The 12,925-nt window shown below is 38.1% G+C and overlaps 1 long non-coding RNA gene across 1 annotated transcript in view; it reads right to left on the bottom strand.

Annotated features, from left to right (window-relative positions):
* The window catches only part of LOC123282701 (uncharacterized), a 61,782-nt gene extending 58,941 nt beyond the window's left edge, over nt 1-2,841 (bottom strand). Inside the window, exon 1 of the long non-coding RNA XR_006522909.2 lies at nt 2,631-2,841. This is a non-coding gene — a long non-coding RNA (uncharacterized lncRNA). The remainder of the gene's footprint in view (nt 1-2,630) is intronic.
* Nucleotides 2,842-12,925: the final 10,084 nt, after the last annotated feature.

Consider the following 12,925-nt stretch of genomic DNA (forward strand, 5'->3'; position numbering starts at 1 on the left):
AGGGGGAAAAATGAAAGTCTCATTTCATCATCTTCTGATCTGAATTCACCCCTCAGAGGCAACCACTTTCAAAAGTGTGGAACCTATCTATCACCTATCTGCCTACACACACACACACACACACATAAATATACACACGTGTATAAATAACATAACCTTTTTCCTACTTAAACTATACATTGTATTTAATGCTTTCTTTACTAATCATTATAACAGAGACATCTTGCCATGTCAGTACTTCCAGCTCCTCCCTCATTCTTTCTCATAAGTGCATAGTATTGTAGTGTGAATATCTGCATAATGTATTTGATCATTTCCTGTTGGTGGGCGCTTAGGCTACTACAGGTAATTTTTTCTTTCACCAATCATCCTGCAAGGAACATTCTCATACATTATCACTTTAGAATACTACCCAAAATAAATCCATTTCCCACAAGTAAAGGCTATTATACACCAAACAAGATCCAGACAGTTTGGCCTCCTTGCTTAAATGGGAGAAAAATGCATGAGGATGCCTAATGAGCACTCTATGATGATGATGGTGATGTGAATAATGATGACAATTCATATTTAGTGAGTACCCATGCGCCATGTACTTTAGATTTATAAACTTATTTACTCGCCACAGAAACCCAATGAGGTAGCTGCCACTATATTTCGTTAATTCTAATATTCTTATCCTTACATATTCTAACAGCTGTGAAATCAAGATGTGTGTCAGTTTATTTGGAAGTGATTTTTCTTCCATAGTGGCACAAATAATAATAGTGTATCTGACTATTGATTGGATTTGATAATATACAGTACAGTATCATTCTCACATCATAGATGAGGAAACTGAGTCTCAAACAACTAAAGTAACCTGTCCAACACCAGACAGCTAGTAAACAGCAGAGATGGGATTCTTACCTAGGCACTCTGACTTGAATCTGTGATTTTGAAGGCTCTTCCTAAAATATAAGAAGGTACAGCAGGAAGGTGGAACAGATGTTGAGCACCAATCCACCACACACACACAATGCAACATTTAATGCTGGTTACAACTGTCCAATGGATTTAGAGATGATTTTTTTTCTTGGTGAGGAAGAGCTAATAACATTGTTGCCAATCTTCCTCTTCTTGCTTGAGGAAGATTGTCCCTGAGCTAACATCTGTGCCAATCTTTCTCTATTTTGTATGTGGGATGCCGCCACAGCATGGCTTGATGGGCAGTATGTAGGTCTGTGCCCAGGATCCAAACCAATGAACCCCCAGGCAGGGTGCTCCATCAAAGTGGAGCATGCAAACACAACCACTACACTACCGGGCCAGCCCCAGGAGACGATTTTATGAATTTATACTCATCCATAGTTTTTCAATTTTCTACCTTAAATTAGTTTTTTTACTTTATGGAAAATCCTGAACTCATACAAAAGTAGAGAGAACGATCATAAGGAACTCCCCCATGTTCCCATCACCCAGCTTCAAAAGTTATCAATAGATCTATCCCCTGATCTATTAGCTAACACTGATTATTTTCAGGTATATCACATATATCATATTATTCTATATGTAAATATTTCTGAATTAATCTCTAAAAACAAAGATTCTTTTTCTTTCTTTTTTTAGTGAGGAAGATCTGCCCTGAGGTAACATCTTTGTGAATTTTCCTCTATTTTATATGAGGGATGCTCCCTCAGCATGGCTTGATGAGCAATGTGTGGGTCCACGCCTGGGATCTGAACCCGCAAGCCCAGGCCACTGAAGTGGAGCACAGAAATTTAACCACTATGCCACCAGGCTGCCCTGTCTAAAGACAAAGATTCTTTTAAAACATAATCATATGACATATAAATTAGCAATAATTTTTAATATCACCAAATAGTGTCCAGTTATCCCCAACTGCTATTATAGATAATGCTGCAATGAACACATTATATGTATGCATATATGTTTTCACTTCTATTAGAAATTGTGTTGGATAGCTTCCTACAGGTATAATTTTTAGGCCAAAGAGTAATAAATTTTCAAGTTTATTACATAAGCCAAATTGCATAACAGTAAACTGTTTTACTAATTTACATCTTAAAATACTATAATCAAGTGTCAGTTTTCTTAAATCCTGCACAACACTGGGCATAAACAATCTTCTTCCATCCTCTTAATCTTAATATGCTAGCCTGTTTTTTTCATGTGTGTTTATTAGTGAAGTTAAGTGACTTTTCAAATGTTTACTGGCCCTGTGTGAATAGCTTCTTCTGATTCTTTGCCCACCTTTCCCTATTTTTAAAAGCTTTTTGTACCTGGCAGGAAGGTTAATAGAGAACTGGCTCAGGAGCCAAACTTCTTACATTCGAATTCAGGTTCTGGAGCAACAAAAAAGTGTAACCAGGAAAAGAAACAAAAATAGGGAGGAAACAACCAGTGAGAGAGTACCTGCAAAGCAGGACCCACGAATTTCAGCCCCCCTCCCCCGCCCCCCCCCCCCCCCCCCCCGCTGGCCTGTTCCTTGCACCCATTCTCATTTCCCCACCCCTAGAAGCTCGCTCGTCAGATCAACGTCCCTCTGGAAAAAAAGCAGAATTATAAAGATCTGAGCCCGAGCTCATTTTCCCTCCCCGACTCCCACCAGGTGTTCAAATCCAACTTACTCCACAGTCGCCTTCATCTGGCAGCCTGCCGCTCCACTTTTCGCCCTTGGCCAAGGATTCAAGTCCTCCGGTAGGCTCCAGACCGTCCAGGCGGCCGTCTTGTGCCCTTAGTCCTTCATCGGATCCTTCCGCTGACACGCCACCAGCACTTTGGCACTCACAGCACCCACCGGAAGCTCAGACCCCAGTTCAGGTCAGGTTCCCTGGACCTAGTTTGTGTTTAGAGGGTCCCACGTGACTTCGTTTCCCTGGCAATGGTTCCTTACTCCCGGATGTAGCCGCCCCAAGGAATAGAGAGATTGCTACTCTGAGCTAAAGCTCTAACAGCCATGACCAGTGACATGTAGAATAGCCTGTTGAAACTTTTGTCTATATTTCTATGACATTAAGCTGGAAATTAAAAGGAAAGGAATGAAAGATATTGGAGACGTTTACCAACAACTACACACAGCTCTGTATTGTCAAGATTCTTATAATGAGCTTGTGTTATTTTTGTAATTAAATCGACAAAGGAAAATTAATAAAAAGATAAAAACGGATTATGTATACAGGAAAACCCTGTGATTACAGCACCTATGTAGTTTTAGAAATATGTGATGTTTTGTAAGAGGGGTCATGGCATTGTGCAAATGCCAGTTCAGATTTCAATCAGGGAGAATCTTCACATCAGGGATTTAAAAAAAACACACTTGTTATTGTCAAGGGGCCTCGAAGAACCTGATATTCTGACATTCCTATCAGAAAGACAGCTGCTGCATGTTGCAGGTGTGTCAGAGTTAACTAAAGCCAAGAACCTCTTGTGATCAGCCATAAAGTCAAGTCCCTGAAGCAAGAAATAGAGAAAGCCTTGCAGATTAGAAGTTAGGAGACTCAGACTTTGCAAAAAGATTAAGTGCAGGAACTCTGAAGCCATGCTACCTTGGTTACAATCTGGATCTGCTCTTTACTAAGTTATATCACTTTTTGCAAATTAATTAACTTCTCTCTGCCTCAGTTTCCTCATCTGTTAATTGCTTACTGTAAAGATTAAATTCGCAAATTAATATTTATATGGCATTTAAAACAATGTCTGGCAAGTGGAAAATCCTATGTTTGTTAAATAAATAAAATGTGAGACATAGACAAAGAGCCAAAATGTGGCAGAACAGACCTGTTAGCCACACTTTGTAATAGGAACCACATGAGTTCATTGAGTTCATTGCTATGGACTCAACAAAGCCTTTTGGTCATTCACATAAAGTCTGGACTAGACCAATTCCACCAGCACCCAATGGGCCCCACCTGGCTATTGGAATCAAGGTTTGGTACTGAGGGTGGGTAAAACCAAGTGAGCAGCCCCACTTATAAAAGTATGCTTTTATGAGGTCCCTTTCTGTTTTGCTCTCTTAAAACCTTAAGCAAACACAAAATGCCCAGCCACCAATCATTCCTAAGCAGGGAGAGAGTACAAGAAGACTCTTAGATATGATGCAAATGCAGCATGTCTGGTGCATGATAAGATCACAAATATTTTTAAAAGTCCTATCTTTAGAACAGTCTTAGGGATGTTGATAAAGCCCATACTTCCCTTCCAAGAAGCTTATGATACTCTATAAGGAAGTAACAGATATGCCCTGAACATTCCTTCTTTTAGGGCTCAATGGTCGAAACTTTTTCAGACACAGTAATTTCTGTCTCCAACTCCCAAATCACCCCCTTTGAGGCATAGTGACAGTCATTTTAGTTAAAGTAAATCAAGGCAGTTAAAGACAAAATGAACTCCTAAGATAAAAAATTTCCAGTCGTTGGCCCAAAAGAAGTAGGATCTAAGTTTATTAATCAGATGATAGGGAAAAGGTACAAGAATTTCTCAGGGACTTTCATAAGAAAGTTAGCCCTTGAGGTCTGCACTGTACAATATAGTGACCACTAGCCAGAGGCAACTACTGAGTACTTGAAGTGTGGCTAGTTTGACTTGAGATGGGCTATGAGTGCAAAATACATACCAGATTTCATAGGTTAAGTACAAAAACACACGTAGAATATTTCATTCATAAATTTCTTTTTTATATTGATTAAATGTTGGAATGATAATACTTTGGATATAGTAGAGTAAAATATATTATTAAAATTAATTTTACCTATTTCTTTGTATTTTTTAAATATGACTACTAGAAAATTTAAAAGTACAGGTGTGGTTCACATTATATTTTTATTGAATAGCATGGCTCTAGGACATGAGGTGTATTTAACTACAAATGCTGTAGATCAAATCTACAATTGGAAAAGTAGGGAGTGTACATGCCGGGAGATATACAAGATGATCCAATAGGCTATGGAAAAATATATTAGAACATCAATTTTTATTTATTTCATTTATTTATTTTTAAGCTCATCTTTTTAAATGTTTGTATATGTTTTATAATGTAGTGATACAAGAGAACATGAAGACATGTTTTATATATATATATATATATATACCCATATGTATACATACATTTATAACACTTTTTATAGATTTACAATTTTTTTCTTGACAAAGGTGAAAGAAACTTTCTCAACTAGGAAAACTCCTTCCTGCTTTAGGGCTTTTTCACTTACGATTTCCTCTGCCTGAAACATCTGTTTCTAGATCTTTGAAAAGTTGACTCCATTTTGACATTGGTGTCTCGGTCCAAATGTCACCTAGTGAGGACTTCTCTTTAATCTTTTAACCCTATACAATCACTCTAGTCACTCTCTATCATATTCCCTCATTACCCTGTTTATTTTCTTTATAATGGTGCTTCTCTTTAAATGTTCTTGGTAATTTATTTTTTAAATATAAACTGGAAATCATTCCCAACATTCCTCCTTTGTTCCATTGAGTACCATTTTAGAAGGAAAGGCACAGGAAGTGGAGCCAGACAGATCCAGAGTGTGTAGTTCAAATTAAAAGAATTTGGAACCATGAATTTGTCATTTAATTTAATCTTCTGAGAGTGAAATTTAACCAAGTCCCTGAATGAGCTATCTATTGCAGCATAGGAGTGCTTTACTCATCAGTCCTAGGCCTCTAAGAACACTGGTGATGCTAATTTAGCTGCACAGGAAGGATGTGGCATGCACTAGACTTCGGAATTTGAATAAAGCTTTTCCTACATCATTTCTGGTGTGAAAAAAATACCAAGTATCGAGCCAGCCCTAATGGCCAAGTGAGTAAAGTTCGGCATGCTTCATTTCAGCGGCCCAGGTTCAGTTCCTGGGCACAGAACCACATCACTCGTCTGTCAGTAGCCATGCTGTGGGAATAGCTCACACAGAAGAGCTAGAAGGAATTAGACTAGAATATACAACTATGTACTGGGGCTTTGGGGAGGAAAAACTAAAAAAAGAGAGGAAGATTGGCAATAGATGTTAGCTCAAGGTGAGTCTTGCCCAGTAAAAAACAAAAGAAAACAAAAACCTTTTTAAAAAAAATACCAACTATCAAAAGGCAGAGTGAACTCTGGATCCAGCCTGCCTAGATGTGGATCACAGCTCTGCCACTTATTAGCTGTGTTATTAGCTCAAGTTATTTAACCTTGCTAAGCCATAATTTCCCCTTTTTTAAAATAGAGGTCATAATTGTACCGATCTAATAGGTTTTTTTGTGAGGAATTAATATACATAATAATCTTGTAATAATGCCTGGCACATAAGTTTGTTGTTGTTGGTGCCATCAAGTCGAATCCGATGCCTAGCAACCCTGTGTACAGCAGAGCAGAATCCTGCCCCTTTTTTGTTTGTTTGTTTTATCACCCTATCACCTTTCTGGTGCTATATCAGACAAGGCTCCACTGCTATGCATACGGTTTCCATAGCCAATTTTTTTCGGAATAGATGGCCAGATCCGTCTTCCTAGTCTGTGTTAATCGGGAGCTCTGCTGAACCCTGTCCACCAGAGTCTCATTTCAGGTATTTAAAATACTGGTGGCATAGCTTTCAACATCACAGTAATATGCAGCCACCACATTATGACAACTAACAGATGGGTGGTGTGGTTCCCTGACCAGGAAAGGAACCCAGGCCCTGGTGGTGAGAGAACCAAGTCTTAACCACTAGACCACCAGGGCTGGCTGGAATATAGCACTATATAAATATTGATTAAAATTAAAAATAAGACAAAAAAATATTGGGAAAGTTAGAAGGTAAACCAACACATAACCACATCCCCAGCCTAAAGTGAATCAAATGCATAAACACTGCTGGAACCTCATCAAGAACAATCTTGTGCAATGATTGAATTGTGAAGCTAACAGATTATAACATCCTTAGAAAACAAGGACAGATCCTTCAGATCTCTGGAGCAAGGATGGTCACAACAAAAAGTGAAATCCAACCTGGCTAAGGTAGGGAAATGCTAACCTGACTTAGTAAAGCAAGTGTCAGTAAACCACAGCTCAAAGGCCGAATCTGGTCTGCAATCTGTTTGTGTATGGCAAGAGAGCTAAGAATAATTTTTACATATTTAAATGGTTGAAAGAAATAAGAGGATAATATTTCATGACATGTTAAAATTATATGCAATTAAAATTTCAGTATCCAAAAACAAAGTTTTATTGAAACACAGCCACAATTATTCATTTACACATTTTCTGTAACTTCTTTCATGCTAAAACTTCAGGATTGAATACTTATATAAATATTAAAGCAACAAGAAAGAGCCTGGGTCTCTCTTACTGTGGAGTCACCACACAGGCCTTGGATGACCTAAATTCAGACTGTTATATTTTATTTTGGGCATTGTTATCAGCCTAATTAATCTGTATCCTGACTTATACAGTTTACAGGCAAATTTATACAATTGGTTTGGATAACTTTCTACATGAACACATTCAGAAAATATTGATTTAAAAGTTTTCAAGTTTCTGATAGATGAAATTTAGCCAAAATTCAGCAAGTACAAATTAGTTCTCTTTTTATCATTGTCACGAGCAGCTTTGTTTCAAAGATGATAACAGTAATCGCTGATCACCTAAAATTCCTGAATCATTAATAAATTATTTTCCACCTCATGTTGTTTTATACAAAACTAATTTGCAAAATGTTAGGCATCAAAATTATCATTGAGAAACCCAATTGAACTTGAAAATAATGATAAAATTACCATAGTTATTTTTAACAATGAGCAAAGCAATCCCAAGTTTGCTTAAACTTATACTGGTTTTGGCAGAGAAAAGCCCAAAGAGAATCAGCAAGACACATAGTACACATTAACTAAATACGTAATTGACCTGAGTGCCTAGGGAAGTAATCCTATCTACAATAAATAGGTGCCGTTTATAGTGGGGTAGTGCCAGAGGGGAATGTTGGTTTACTCTACCCACATAGTTATCCATGTATGATTGATGACTTAAACCAGGTGGGCAAGGGCAGAGAATCCATTGCCCATTCTCTGTACTCCCTCCTTCCTCCAATTTTCTGTATATCCCCCTTGAAAAGAGGCATAAGAAAATCACTAAGCTAATAATCAGATAAATATCAGATAAAATTAAAACCAAAAAGAAATAAGTTATCCATGTATCTATATAATATTTAAAACAAAAGTGATTCCTAAAAACCTGTTGTAGGGCAGTAACCTCAGCAAAACAGTAGTGTCTTAGTCCATTTGGGCTGCTATAACGAAAATACCATAGACTGAGTGGCTTAAACAACAAATAGTTATTTCTCACAGTTCTGGAGGCTGAGAAGTCCAAAGTTGAAGTGTCAAAAGATCCATTGTCTTGTGAGGGTCTGCTTCCTGGTTCATAGAAATCTATCTTCTCACTGTGTCTTCACATGGTGGAGAACTGAAGGAGTTCTCTTGGGTCTGTTTTATAAAGGCACTAATTCTGTTTATGAGAGCTTTGCTCTTATAACCTAATTACCTCCCAAAGGACTCACCTCCAAATACCATCACATTGGGAGTTAAGTTTCAACATATTGAACAGATTTGTGGGGAACACAAATATTCAGTATATGGCATTCTGCCCCTGCCTCCCCAAAATTCATGTCTTTCTCATAGGCAAAATACATTCATTCTATTCCAATAGCCTCAAAAGCCTTAATTCATTCCAGTATCAACTGTGAAACCTATGTCCAAAGTCTCATCTAAATATCATGTAAATCACATATAGATGAGACTCAAGGTATGATTTATCAGAGGCAAATTCCTCTGCAGCTGTGAACCTGTGAAACCAAATGTTATGTGTTTCCAAAATACAAGAGTGAGATAGGCGTAAGATAAACATTGCCATTCCAAAAGACAGAAATAGGAAAAAAGAAAGGAGTGACAGTTTCTAAGAAGTCAGTCCAACATCTAATGGGGCAAACTCCATTAGAACTTAAGGCTCAAAAATAGTCCTCTTGGGCTGGATGCTTTGCCTTCCAGACCCACTGGAGTGGCAATGTCACCCCCATGGCTAGGAGGAACTGCCCCACAGTGGCTCTCTGTTGGGGCCCCACCACTGGGGATGTTCTCTGTTGGCCTTGCCTCTGAATTGACTCTGTGAGAGAGTCGTGTAGCTCTTCTCAGCCTACACTCACAGCTCTCCTGGGTTGATGTTCCACACCTGAGGTTCTACCAGGCAGCTCCATCCTTTGAAACCTAGGAGGAAGCAGCAAACTTTTTCCCTGGGGACTTGCACTCTGGACCTGTGATAGGAGTGGCAACCCTGATAATCTCTGAATTGCCATTGGGGTCATTCTTGCATTGTATTGAAGAATAGCACCTAAATTCTGTTAAGAAGGTTGATCCTACTAATTTCCTTATCAATGAGTTGCTTGGCCACACACTTAACACTTTCATCTCTTGCAATATATTTACTGAGAATTTTCAAAAATCTTTAAGTTCTCCCTCCTTTTTGCTTAAAAATTTTGTCATTAGGTGTTTTTCTCTTCTTGCATTTTTCTACAAGTGATCAAGAGGATCCAGGCTGTCCTTCAACAACTTACTTACAAACAGCTTCAGCCAAATATCCAATTTCATCACTTACAAATTCTGCCTCCCACAAAACACTAGAACATGAACAGAATTCAGCCAAGTTCTTTGGCACTTTATAACAATGACAGCCTTTCCTACAGTGTCTAATATAACATGTTTCTCATTTTTGTCTAAGACCTCATCAGAATGACCTTTGCCATTCATATTTCAAACAACATTCTGCTCAGAATTACTTAAGCATTCTCTTGGAAGATTGAGGCTTTCTCTACAGCTCTCCTCTTCTCCTTCTGAGCCCTCACCAGAATTGCCCTTAATGGTCTATTTACATAGTATAGGCTTTTTCTAGTACCCTTCAAAAACTGTTTAGCCTCTATCCATTACCCGATTCCAAAGATGCTTCCACATCTGTAGGTATTTGTTACAGCAGCACCCCCCATCTTCCCAGTACCAATTTCTGTCATAGTCTATTTGGACTGCAATAACAAAAAGACCATAGATTGAGTGGCTTAAATAACAAATATTTATTTTTCACAGTTCTGGATTTTGGGAGGTCCAAGATCAAGGTGCCAGCAGATTTTGTATCTTGTGAGGGCCGACTTCCTAGTTCATAGAAGGCTATCTTCTCACTGTGTCCACGTATGATGGAGGAGTGAGGGAGCTCTCTTTTTTTAATAAGGGCACAAATCTCATTTATGAGGGCTCTATCCTTGTGATATAATCACCTCCCAACTGTCCCACCTCCAAATACCATCACAATAAGGATTAGGTTTCAACATATGAATTGGGGGGGGGTGGACAGTCTACAGTAAGTAGGCAGATCTAAACACACCCATCCCCCCAAAACACTGAAAAATACACAGAAGTGTCAGAACCAACTTTATCAGAACACTGGAAAATACTCACAAGTTTACAGCAACCAAGTGAATGCTGAATCAAGAAAGAAAGAAATTCAAAATGGTGGGAAACTTTGTGATGTTTTTACTGGCCATCGCCTACCTCCAACTGTAGTGCAGCAGTAGTCTTGAAGAGGGAGGCCCACATTCTCAAACTGATATCATGATCTCTGGTCCCAGAGAGAGCAAAGCAGACTTCATTTGCAAATTATTGTCTTGTCTGTTCTCACCTGTCTGGAGGCTACCTAAAGAACTGACACAAGGTGTTTCTCTATTGATTTTCTAACTTAGATCTCAGGCCTGAAAAGCAGTGGGCAACGCTCAGAAATAATGCAACCAAACTCACAACCCACAGATGACTAGGGCAAAAAATTATGGTTGAAACATGTATTAGACCACCTAAGGCACAGAGGCAGTAGTTGGAGAGAGTGTCTTTGGGAAATTAGGATATTTAAAAACAACAGTATATGGAGAAATTTAAAAGGCTATGCCCAGGCCCAGTGAAAGAGAAATTCTCAGAAAATACCTGAGAAAACCTTAAACTCTCATATCAGTCTGATTTCTAGGTTAGGAGCAAGCCTAGTTAAGTGTTGAAGGTCTGCCCACACAGAGTCAATCTATAAATACAGGGAGAGGTGATGTTATTTGTCTGTATTTTAGCTCTTGACTTTCAAGAACCTTACAAGCTCAGGAACAGAGACTGCAGTGAGTATATACAACAAAGAATACAGCCTTTACCACCCCCCCCCAAAATGTGAGAAATCCACTAAACAAAATGCTGTAGCCTTCAACAAAAAGACAGCAAACCCTGGGAAAGATGAAGAATTTGATTTGCAGAGATATCGCATTATACTGTTCAAATTCCAATGGAAAAAAAACAAGGCAAATAAAGAAACAGTAAACTATGGCTCCTTCAATGGAACAAAATAAATTGATGGAAACTATCCCTAAGGAAGTACAGACAACATTTCTGATATAAAAAGACATAAAAACAATTTTCTTTTTTATTGAGGTATAATTGACATACAACATTGTATTAGTTTTTGGTGTACAACATAATGATTCAATATTTGTTTTTCAATTATCTTATTGAGATAATAATGGTTATAACATTGTGTACATTACGGGTGTACATTAGTATTTATCAATTTCTGTATAAACTGCATCATGTTCACCACCAGTAGTCTAGTTTTTACCTACCGTATATATATGCCCCTTTAACCACTGAGCCCATCCATGAGCCCCCTTCCCCTCTGGTAACCCTAACCTGTTCTCTTTATCCATGTGTCTGTTTATCTTCTACATATGAGTGAAATCATGCAGTACTTATCTTTGTCTGGCTTATTTTGCTTAACCTCATACCCACAAGGTCCATCCATGTTGTTGCAAGTGGGATGATTTTCTTTGTACATGACTGAGTAGTATTCCATTGTGTAAATATATACCACATCTTCTTTGTCCGTTCACCCATAGCAGGGCACTTGGGTTGCTCCCACATCTTGACTATTGTGAATAATGCTGCGGTGAACATACAGGTGCATACATCTCTTTAGATTGTTGATTTCAAGTAATTTGGATAAATACAAAGTAGAGGGATAGCTGTATAGTACAGTATTTCTATTTTAAATTTTTTGAGAAATCTCCATACTGTTTTCCTTGGTGACTGTGCCAGACTGCATTCCCACCAGCAATATTGTTCCCTTTTCTCCACATCCACTCCACATCCTCTCCAACATTTGTTATTTTTTGTCTTGGTGATTATACCCATTCTCACAGGTGTAAGGTGATACCTCATTGTAGTTTTGATTTTCATATCCCTAATAATTAATGATGCTGAACATCTTTTCATGTGTCTGTTGGCCATCTGTATATCTTTGGAAAAATATCTGTTCGTATCCTCTGCCCATTTCTTTATCAGGTTGTTGTTTTCATGTTTTTGAGTTGTATGAGTTCTTTATATATTTTGGAAATTAACCCCTTCTCAGATATATGATTTGCAAATATTCTCTCCCAGTTGGTGGGTTGTCTTTTCATTATGTTCATGGTTTCCTTTGCCTTGAAGAAGCTTTTTGGTCTGATGTAGTCCCACCTATTAATTTTTTTCTTTTGTTTCCCTTGCCTGAGTAGATGTGGTATTTGAAAAGATGCTTCTAAGAGCAACATCAAAGAGCATACTGACTATATTTTCTTCTAGGAGTTTTATGGTTTCAGGTCTTACATTCAAGCCTTTAATCCCTTTTGAGTTAATTATTGTGTATGGTGAAAGATAATGATCTACTTTCATTCCCTTGCATGTGGCTGTCCAGTCCTCCAAACATCATTCATTAAAGACACTTTCCTTTCTCCATTGTATTTCTTGGCTCATTTGTTGAAGATTAACTGCCTATAGATGTGTGGTGGTACTTCTGGGCTTTCAATTCTGTTCCATTGATCTGTGTATCTGTTTTCATGTCAGTACCATGCTGTTTTGATTACTATGG

This window comes from Equus asinus, chromosome X (genome assembly GCF_041296235.1).
Source record: "Equus asinus isolate D_3611 breed Donkey chromosome X, EquAss-T2T_v2, whole genome shotgun sequence".
NCBI classification, from domain to species: Eukaryota; Metazoa; Chordata; class Mammalia; order Perissodactyla; family Equidae; genus Equus; species Equus asinus.